At 43.7% G+C, this 10,928-nt stretch overlaps 1 long non-coding RNA gene across 1 annotated transcript; it reads left to right on the top strand.

Moving 5' to 3' along the window:
* Nucleotides 1–6,728: 6,728 nt before the first annotated feature.
* Nucleotides 6,729–9,977, top strand: LOC125961901 (uncharacterized). Its single transcript, XR_007473005.1, has 3 exons — nt 6,729–6,885; nt 9,456–9,551; nt 9,879–9,977. It is a non-coding gene; the product is annotated as an uncharacterized LOC125961901 (long non-coding RNA).
* The last annotated feature ends 951 nt before the right edge of the window (nt 9,978–10,928 follow it).

The following is a 10,928-nucleotide window of genomic DNA, read 5'->3' as shown; positions in this document are numbered from 1 at the left end:
AGTAAGTTAATAATGCAAGGTAGAACTAGATGCTTACAACTTATAGGAATAGAACCTTCTCAAATTATTATCCCTTATTCAGTTAGTCAACAAAATTGGCTTTTTCAACATAGTAACGAATGGGGACTTGCTCTTGCAGGATTTCCAGGAAACCTAGAATGTCATTATCCTGCTGATAAGATAATTCAATTTAGTAAAAATAATCTTTACATTTTTCCTTCTATAATCCAACGACACCCTATTATTCCACATGTACCTTTGGTTTTTACAGACGGGTCCTACTCAGGAATGGCTATTGTACTCATGGACGACGGGACAAAATTTATTGAACAAACTTCACTGACTTCAGGTCAGCATGTTGAACTACATGCTGTTATTATGGTTTTTGAGCATTTTCCTTCTGTGTCTCTTAATCTGTTTTCTGATAGTAAATACCGCATTGATCTATTACTTCTTTTGGAAACTGCTACCATAGGACATACTAATGACCCTGAATTATCATCCTCTTTTCGTTTGCTTCAACAGCTTATTCGGGGCTTCCCTGGTGGCGCAGTGTTTGAGAGTCCGCCTGCCGATGCAGGGGACATGGGTTCGTGCCCCGGTCTGGGAAGATCCCACATGCCGCGGAGCGGCTGGGGCCGTGAGCCATGGCCGCTGAGCCTGCGCGTCCGGAGCCTGTGCTCCGCAACGGGAGAGGCCAGAACAGTGAGAGGCCCGCGTACCGCAAAAAAAAAAAAAAAAACAACAACAAAGAAACCCAGCTTATTCATTCTCACAATGGTCCTGTTGCAGCTCTACATATCCGTGCTCATTCTAACTTGCCTGGTCCATTGACTAAACAATGCGACTGCAGATGTTTTAACTCGATCTAAACGTGATCTTTATCCTGTACATTTTCCTCTCAAGAATAGAGTTGAAGTTACTCCTCCTCCTCAATCTCTTTTCCCTAAAGCAGGACATATCCCAATTTACCGTACTCCTCCTTTCCATTCGTCACGCTATCAAGAATGGCTAATGTATTGCATTTGCTACTTGCGTACTGTAAATAAACATGGTTTATATCCAGGACGCCCTTGCGTTATGGTGAGTTATGATCAAACTCCTTTACAAGCAGCACAACACTCCCATGCTGTACATCATCAATCAGCTACCACCTTATGCAAACAATTTTCCCTTACTCGTGAGGCTGCTCGACAAATTGTTAAGCAATGCCCACAAAGTTTACTTCATTTTCCCGCTCCACATTATGGTCTCAATCCTCATGGATTATTACCTAGTCATTTATGGCAAATGGATGTTACTCACATCCTCTCTTTTGGGAAGTTGCAGTTTGTTCATGTCACTATTAACACTTATTCTGGCTTCCTTTGCGCTACCGCACAAACAGGAGAAGCTACTAAACATGTTATCACTCATTTGTTACACTGTTTTGCTTTCACGAATCTTCCCAAAATTATTAAAACAGATAACGGGCCCACTTACACTAGTGCTGCTTTTGCAACATTTTGTAATTCATTACAAATTACCCATATTACAGGCATTCCATATAACCCTCAAGGACAAGGTATTATAGAACGTGCAAATAGATCTTGAAAGCTAACTATTGGAAAAATAAAAAAGGGGGAATTATACAGAAAAACACCACATAAACTTATAAATCATGCTTTGTTTATTTTAAATTTTCACACTGTTGGTAAATTTGGCTGGTCTGCAGGGGAGAGGTTGATGGCTGAGCCAAGATTGGCCTCTCAATCTCCGGAGGTCCTCTGGAAAGATCCGTTAACCAGCACTTGGCATGGTCCTGATCCTGTGTTGATTTGGGGCCGTGGTCACGTGTGTATCTTTCCCAGATCAGCGCCTGGACCTCGCTGGCTTCCTGAGCACTTAGTCAAGCAAATAGATGGCTCGCCACAGCTCACAACAAGTTCAGAAGTTGAAGAAGCTCTGCATCTCTCCCGAAAATTTGACACTGTTGATTCAGAAAAAGAAGAAGAAGGAGATCAGATGGCAGCATTAAAATTGAGGATGGGTTTAGCTTGTCATGCAAAGTATACATGGATTTGTGTTACTCCTTATAAGTATGATGACTCTATTTGGGAATGAGAAAAAGTAAAAATGCACCTCCTGAGTGTTTGGTCAGATAATAATATTAGTCTTGATCTTAAGAAATTAAATGCTGAAATTCAGGATATGCAAAATGCACATCTTGATGATATTTCGCCAGAAGATGTAATTCAAACTTTACTGGATCATTTAAAGTAGTTACACCCTCAGTCTTGGATTACTGGAAGGTTGTTAGGATTTATTACCGTGGCCATAATTTGCCTATTATTGATAATAATCTTCTCATGTCTGTTCCGTATCCTCATGCAACAATATACTACTCTCGGCACTAAGCTTCATGGAATAATTTTGCAGCAAAAATTAAAAAATAAAAAAGGGGGACCTGTGGGAAGCAGTCAGCCATGAGAGCAGGCTGCGGATGTGCCAAGCATGCTGCCACTCGCTGCTCGAAGGGACTGTCCCTACTTGTTCCCCTCCTTGTTCCATTCCATGGGAGATAAATCACCAGGGCCCAGAGATCAGAAAGAATGTAAACTGAGATAAGCAAAGCTGTCTCCTCCCTGCACGTGCAGGTTATTTTTGATGATGCTGGCTTTATGGGTTTTCTCCCAGGGAAGTTAACCCTGAGCTGAGACAGTCTTTACATAATGTAAACCACCGTCTGGCAACCTTCCCTTTTCTAGTCTATATAATCTGCAACTGTAGCGCAATAAAATTTGCCTTGCAACCATCAGTTGTCTTGGTCCTTCTGACCCCATTTGTCGCTGCTACTTCAGTTCCTTACCCCTTCCCTTCTGACCCTGGATGGTGAAATCCTCTTTCTCCGGCTGGTCTGTGGCAGAAAGCCAGTGAGGCAAGAGTAGGCTTGGAGTATCCAAGGAGCAGAAAGGATGTCAGTGTGTGGAAAACAGAGTGAGCAAAGTGGAGAGGAGAAGGAAACAGAGAGTAAACGGAGGCCCAGATTTCTAGGGCTGTGGAGGCACTTTGAGGACTTTGCATTTTCTGTGAAGAAGCCATTGAACAGATTTGAGTGACATGATCTGACTTATGTTTTAACAAGACCTCTCTGGATGCCATGTTGATTAGAGACTGTAGAAGAGTAAGCACAAGCCCCAGAAGACCAATAGTTGATTCAAAGAAGTGATTACCCAAACATGGTCCCCCTCGTCAGTGAGGACGCAGAGCAGGGATCGGCAAATACTGGCCACAAATCAAATCAGGCTCTCAGCCTGGATCTGTGGGACTGTGAGCTAATAATGGTTCTCACGTTTAGAAAGCTTGTTGAAGAAGAAAGAGGAGGAGAAGCTACAGAAACTGTATATGGCCCACAAAGCCTAAGATATTTAAAATCCAGAAAATGCTTTCCAACACCTGATGTAAAGCATGTGGCTCGTAGGAGGTCCTCAACAAAATTTGGAAGAGGAATACATGAGTCATTTAGTTCCTGAAAACACTGTAAAGTGATAGGCGTCAAGAAACATTTACCCCTTCACCCTTAACCTTCACAAATGATGCCATTTCCATTGAGCTATTGAAAAATATATTCTGGCTTTCAAAACAATAAACCAGAGGGCACTTTCTCACATAGGCAAGGTCATAAACAACTTTCAAGTGAAGTTGAAATAGCAACAAATCAAATAATAACAAAAAACATTTTTATAGATTTTTTAAAACTTACAAAACATTTTCATGTTCATTATCTAATTTAATCCTCAAATCAACGCCATGAGATAGCTATTATTTTCCCATTAGAAATGACCACATATTGAATCCTTAGTGATTGCTTAAGAAAAGCTGAAATCTTGAGTGTTACATCTATTAATGCCAAGGTTTGGTGTTTTCCCATGGGAACATTGGATGCTAAAATCCACAGGGATTTTCAGCTCAAGATGGCAGACTAGGAAATATATTTTCTTTTTGTTCCTCCTGAAACCATATCTAAATAAAACTGTAGAAATACCAAAATTAATCAACCAATAAAAGCCAAGACATTTTGGAAGTCATCAACCACAGAAAGATTTCAACACATTTCGAGAAGGCAAATAATGAAATGGAGGAGCCATGAATAGAATAATGGAGAAAAAAAGACTGACCCTAAGTAAGGTCTTCACAAAGCCATTCAGCTTTTGCTGAGCTCTGGTTATAGTAAAGGGCAGAGGAAAGAAGAGGGGCTGAAAACAAGGAGACAAAAGTCATTTTAGGAAAAACAGTTCATTTCATGAGCCCCAGGGAACACTCAGCCTGCTGCCATACTAACTTATGAATTACAATGGATTGTTGGTAAGCAAGACAAGAAAACAGGGAAGAAAGAAAAGAAACAAAAATCAAGACATTGTTTCTTACTGACCTCTTCTCAAATGAGATCGAGGAATTATGGTTCAATGCCACAGCTGTAAATCACTTCTGCTCTTGGAGAGGTTAGAAAAGGCTTATAATATTTACCCTTTTTTTTCAGACAGAATTTAGGTCTGAGCAAAAGCTTTTGTGTCCTCCAACCCCAAAGTTTCTTGGGGATGGAAGTCCAAATTTGCTGTGACATACCACAAAAAGAATCTCATGAATAGAGGGTCAAACTAATTTTGGAATATATGAATTATGCCGGGTGTTATTTTCAATAGGTGTTTATATATATATATATACATTTTTACTCATCTATATGATTCTGGCTTCTGAAACTTCTACATGTCACATGCGTGATACATAACACACAATGTCAGCCTCAGGAGAGAGAAAACACTCCAATGAAGCAAGCCAAAGAAACAAGTTTTAAACAAGGTCAAGTGATGTGTAGACCAGGATTGTTCAATTCTTTCCTGTCATGCTGAAGCTTCCAGCTCCTGAATAACAACACATGCTTCCCTCGTCCTAGACACCCAAGAGTACGTCTCCTCTCTTGAGCATATGAATCTCTAGAGTTACATATGTGTAGTAAAGAGTGGACCCAGCTGGCATACTCACAATGACCAAATTGTGTTGATCATACTTTACACCAATACATGGCTCCACGCTGAAGTTGCAATAAATGATATATTTTCTTTCTAGACATGAATGAGATGCCTTACTGGATATACTCCAGGAAGGCCAGAGAAGCTGGCTTCTAATCCATACCAAACAATTCACTGGTGAATTTCTTTCAGGATAGCCCATGATTTATCTAGAATATCATCTTTACATATCTGGATCCTTCAAACTAGACAAAGGGAAAATCCAGGCTTCAAGCCTCAATTAGAAATATGGAATGGTGTCATGCTGACAACTGGTGGTCCCTGACCTGTATCTTCTGAGATTAGAACACAGTGTGGTGGATGACCAATTAATGCGTTGAACAAAAGAAGACCTCCTACAGTGCAGTGTAGCTGTTCGTTACAGGTATGGCACTTAGGGCTAAGTACCATTAGGACTACAAGAAAAAAAGAAAAACAAGTAACACATGAAGCACGAGCTCTGGAATCACACAGGCTTGGTTCGAATCCCAGCTAAGCCACTACCATCCGTAAACCCTGAAGGACAGGCCAAGGTTTAAATGTTGTTTTACCAAATTTCAAAAAAGAAGTGAAGAAAGAACCTATTGGCCAGGAAGGGACATCATGGGGTGCAGCATCCAGTCGGATCAGGGCTCTGCATCTCCTGCTCAGAAACCTTCGCCACCTGGCTCATGGTGATGCTGGCAGCTGAGCAGCCCTGGAGAAGGCGATCCTGTCTCCAGGCCTCGCAGAGAAGCTGGGAAGCTTCCCGGAGGAGGTGGCCCACACCCTGGCAAGCTCTGGCTGCCTCCTGCCCTCAGCTCTGAGCAGGCTCTGGCCTCTGGTCCCCGTGGTGGGGAAGGCCTGGCCGATACATACGCAGGGCTGAGGGGTCTGTGGAGCTGGTGCCCAGGCAGGGTGAGCTCTGGAGGAGAAGGCTTCCACAGTCCCCAACAGTCTCCACATGGTGGCCCGTCTGGTGCCAAACACCTGCCACGCACAGCGAGAAGACCCAACCGCTAGAAAGTCCAGAAGGGGCCCCACCCTTTGCCTTTGGGCCGGGGTTTCGCCACCAGCTGGGCTTGCATGTGCCCCCTGCCTCACCCCCTGCCCCGCCCACACTTTCTCTGTGACACGTACAATGGACATGTATAAGAGCCAGGCTGAGCCATCCAGTGACCAGTGCGTGCCTGACCTTGAGAGGAGTTAGAGGCTAGGAAGAAACTCTCCCACTTTCACTCTCTGCTCTCAGATCAGGCAGGCAGTACCTCTGATATGGAAGCTATGGACACCACACGTCCTTCCCAGGCTGTCATCTTCCATTCTGCTCCTGTTTTCCCCAGCACCCCATTTACGGCTTTGGCGGGCATCGGTGCTTCAACAGGCAGCACCTCAGACCCGGAACCTATGGACACCACACCTCCTTCCCATGCTGTCATCTTCCATTCTGCTCCTGTTTTCTCCAGCACCCCATTTACGGCCTTGGCGGGCATCGGTGCCTCAGCAGTCAGCACCTCAGACCCCAAACCTATGGACACCACACCTCCTTCCCAGGCTGTCGTCTTCCATCCTGCTCCTGTTTTCCCCAGCACCCCATTTACGGCTTAGGCCGGCACCGGTGCTTCAGCAGGCAGCACCTCTGACACCAAAGCTATGGACACCACACCTTCTTCCCAGGCTGTCATTTTCCAGTCTGCCCTGTCTCCAAGTAGAACCACTACCCATTTCACACCGCTGTTCCAAGTTCTGGGAACACACCACCCAGTGGTAGCAATGCCTCAGGCCATGCCTCGACTCATTTACCTGCAACGTCGGCCAACAGATAGACCAACACTTCAAAGTTATGACAGAAACTTGAGTAAGTTATACGCTTGGAATTTCATTTATTATTATTAACAAGTACAACTGTAGTGCTTAGACTATAACAAGTACTATTCTAAGGGCTTACCAAATATTAACTCACTTATTCCTCATAATGGCAACCATATAGGTAGGGAATATTCACAATATTCACTTTTTTGGGGGAAACTGAGGCCCAGAGACATTGAATACCTTGCCTAATGCCACACAGTAAGTAGGTGGCAAAAACCCAGGATTAAAACCAGACCATCTAGACTTTCATCACTTTGCTGTGTCACCTTATTATAAGTTGTGGTTAGGGAAGGGACTAAATTGACAAGACTCTGAACTAAAAGGAGAAGGGAGAAATGAGAAAATGAGTGATCCTAGAAACTAGAGAAGAGTTAGGCTCAGAAATTTCTGGTGATGAGACCCAGAAGAACAAGAACTTTGTTGGAATATTAACTTGGGGGTAGTATCTGAATCCATTTAGAAATGGTTTTGTTTTCTGTAAAACTTAGTAAGGCCAGTTGGATGAAGATTAATGAAGAAAAAAGTAGAAAGGAAAAGAAAAAGGTGCCTTAAGTGAGACATAACTGTTTCCCTCTAAGTACTAGGGGTGGGGTCCTGTGGGAAAGGATGGAGCTCTCTCTACCAGGTTTGTCACCAGGATGAACAAGGAGAAACATGGCAACCATTATTGCCATTGATGATCTCTCAAAACCAAGGCTTCAGTTTCCAAGAACGACCTATGGTAGCATAACTACTGTGTGTCACACATGCCACTAAGTGTGTTTCCAGTCACACATTTTAATTGGATAAATAGTTCCTATGAGGTACGCATTAGTTCCCTATGGCTGCTGTAACAAATTACTACAAATGTGCTTGCTTCAAACAAAACACACTTATTTTCCTATGGTTCTGGAAGACAGACGTCCAAAACCAGTTTCCCTGGGCTGAAACTAGGAGTTGACAGGGCCATCCATCCTCCTTCTAGAGGCTCTAAGCGAGAATCTGTTTCCTTGCCAGCATTCCTTGACTTCTGGCCATATCAATCCAACCCCAACTTCATCATCACATTCTCTTTGGAGTAAAAATTCCCTCTGTCTCTCTCTTACGAGAACACCAGTGGTTATATTTGGGCCCATCCAGGTAGTCCAGGAGAATCTCTCCATCTCAGAACCCTTACTTTCATCCCATTGGCAAAGTCCCTTCTGCCAGTTAAGGTGACATTCACAGGTTCTGGAGAGTAGAAGGTGGACATTTGGGGCAATGGTATTATTCAGTCTACTACAAGGTAGACACTATTATCTTTCTCAGATGTAGGAAATGACGTTTAGGGAAGTAGTTTGTCTCAGGTCTACAATTTCCAGAGTAGAGATTTAAATTCTGCCAGAGACTTTAGGACACACCCTAAACAACTTTAATCTACGTCCTTAACTACTGCACAATCCTTGGTTAAGAGTCACACTTAGGTATCAAGACCCAATTGAATACAACACAAGTACTGTCTCCTCTTTCACTATGTTTGCCTGGTGTATTGATGAATCTTGCCCAGAGCAGAAGAGTTCAGAAAATTGTTATGCAGGTTTACGAAGAGAAAGCATTGACCATTTGACATGCACGGCATAACGGAAGGCTTTTTAAAATAAAATAAAATAAAATAAAATAAAATAAAATAAAATATGCCACCAAATAGTCAAGTGTCACAACAGAGGTAACCCCATGGGAGTCATGAGGAGACTAAAATTATCTCCAATTGTGCAGGGGAGAAAAGTTTCACTAAAGGCAGGTGTAGTTCAGCCAAGCCCTACAGCACAGAAGTAGGAATTTGGATATGTACAAATGGGAAAAAAAGACATTTTAGGCATGGGAAATAGTTTAATGCAGGATGGATGAGAAATATGCATTAGACCTATTCTAAAACAACAGGCTTATTAACTCAGTAAATCGATTTAGTCAGTCAAACTAGCTTTAGCTGATTACTTATCCAGGGGATAGCTGTTCAGAGTAATTTTTGTCATAGAGCAGTAAATAAAATTGTTGAACTATAGCTTTAGGCTTGCTAAGTGAAATAGATTGCTCTAGATGATTTTCAAGTGACTTACTTGGTAGGATTCACGAAATTGGGGGTTAACCATTGCTTAAGAAAACAAAGAGAATTGATTCTAAATAGTACTTGAAGTAGTTACTGTGTAAACTATCTGTTCAGTTGCTCATGTTAAATGGATGTTTATAATCCCCATTGGACAACCAACTACTTTTTTACAAATGGTAATGTGAATAGCTGTTGCATAATCTATAGCAATGACCACCTATCTAATTTGTCGTCCAAACCAGAAATCTTCTAACAATACTGGTGTCCTAATAAAAATAAGCAGGAAGGTAACACACACTGGGTGTCTCCCATGTGCCTGCGCATGCATCTATATCTCACTGAACCCCCATAACAGCCCCCAAGAGAGGGACTCTGAGTGTCCCCATGCTGCTGGTGGAGAAACAGGCACAGGAAGGTTCAATCGTCTACCTACCTAAGATCACACAGAGGGTGGGAGAGCCCGTTTTTAAACAACCTGCCTCCAATTCCAGGTGCCAGGAGCCAGACTCAGCCTACAGCTCTCTTCTGGTCGCCTGGAGGTGAAACCATGTGTCAAGATTAGTCAAATCCTGTCTTCACTCATCAAAGTAGCTTGAACACTTGCACGTCCTCCAAGTAGCATGTAGCATAAGGAATAAGATGTTTGCCCCGGGATTGTCCAGGAACTTGGAATCAGCTGGGCCTAGTTAGGCTGAGCTGGTTTAGAGTGGAGAGGACCACCGATCTTCCACCTGGGCAAGTGCCTTTTGACCTCCTGCCATCAGAGGGCCGAAAACTCTAGCCTGAGAATGTGCTGAGCCCTGTAGCCTAGTTACGCCAGCTCAGAACAATGATGAGCACACATTTTTCCAATTATCTTTCCTCATGCTCCCCATGCCTCATACTGCCCTGCTTCTTTATCCTTTATCCCACAGATACCCCAAGCCCCTTGCCTTTGGGGAGGCGGATTTGAGACCTATTCTCACGTCACGTCCTCGCTTGGCTGCCCTGTGAATAAACCTCCTCTTTGCTGCAAACCTCAGCATGTCAGTGTTTTGGCTTGCTGCGCCTCAGACAAAATGGTTGGGAGCAGAGGTACAGGTCCCTTGCCTGTGAGGGAAGCTGGTTCCTAGTAGTCACGCTGCGGATGTTTTCTCCTCCCGGGGGTGGGGGGTTGGGGGGGCAGACGTCCTGCTCTTCCGGAAAGGGAAAAACGCAGGTGCTGGACCCTTGCCCTCAGCGTCACCGTCACCTAGGAGCTTGTTAGAAGCACAGAATCCAGGCCCCACCCAGAACTACTGAATACCAGCCTGCATTTAACAAGATCCACAAGAGAGGCATACCCATATTAAAGTTGGAGAGGCACCAAGCTGTCATCGTCTTCTCCGCAGCTAATGAAAACGAAGCAAAGATTCATCCCGAGCCTACTCTGCCTCAGTCACCTGGATATCACATGAGCTCATTTAATCCTCCCCAGAACCTGCAAATGAGACTGAGGGTCAGAGTGGTCAAGCACCCAAGGGTCCATAAAAGAACATGACCAAGGCTCACTGGAGCCCAGACCTCCAAAAAAGAAGGCCCCTGAGCACAGCATGGCACCACAGCAGCCCAAACCGTGGGCCTGGAGGGTAGGCCAGGCTCCCCACGCAGAGTTCACACCATTCGACAGATGCCCACAGCAGACCACAAGGCAATATGAGAAGTAAGTTCTGATTGTGGAATCTCTGAATTTTGAGATTTAAAGAAAAAAATCTGTTTTCAGGGGCTAGTTAAAACAGTTCTACCAAGGAGTAAAGACAGGGCATCTCAAGGCCCCTTCTGGATTTAGAATTTAATGCCTACTTATTGAGAAACGCTCCGTGCATTTGCTCAGTCCTACAAGATGAAGTTCTCTGTGCCCTAGAAGCTTAGGTTCTAAAAAGGCCACAGAAATGGGTGAGACCTAAAAAAAGCCAGAACAATGCAACGGCCTTAATCAGACTGTC

Source organism: Orcinus orca, chromosome 18, assembly GCF_937001465.1.
Source record: "Orcinus orca chromosome 18, mOrcOrc1.1, whole genome shotgun sequence".
Lineage (NCBI taxonomy): Eukaryota > Metazoa > Chordata > Mammalia > Artiodactyla > Delphinidae > Orcinus > Orcinus orca.
The sequence above is the reverse complement of the archived record's forward strand: the minus strand, read 5'-3'. Positions and strand labels throughout refer to the sequence as shown.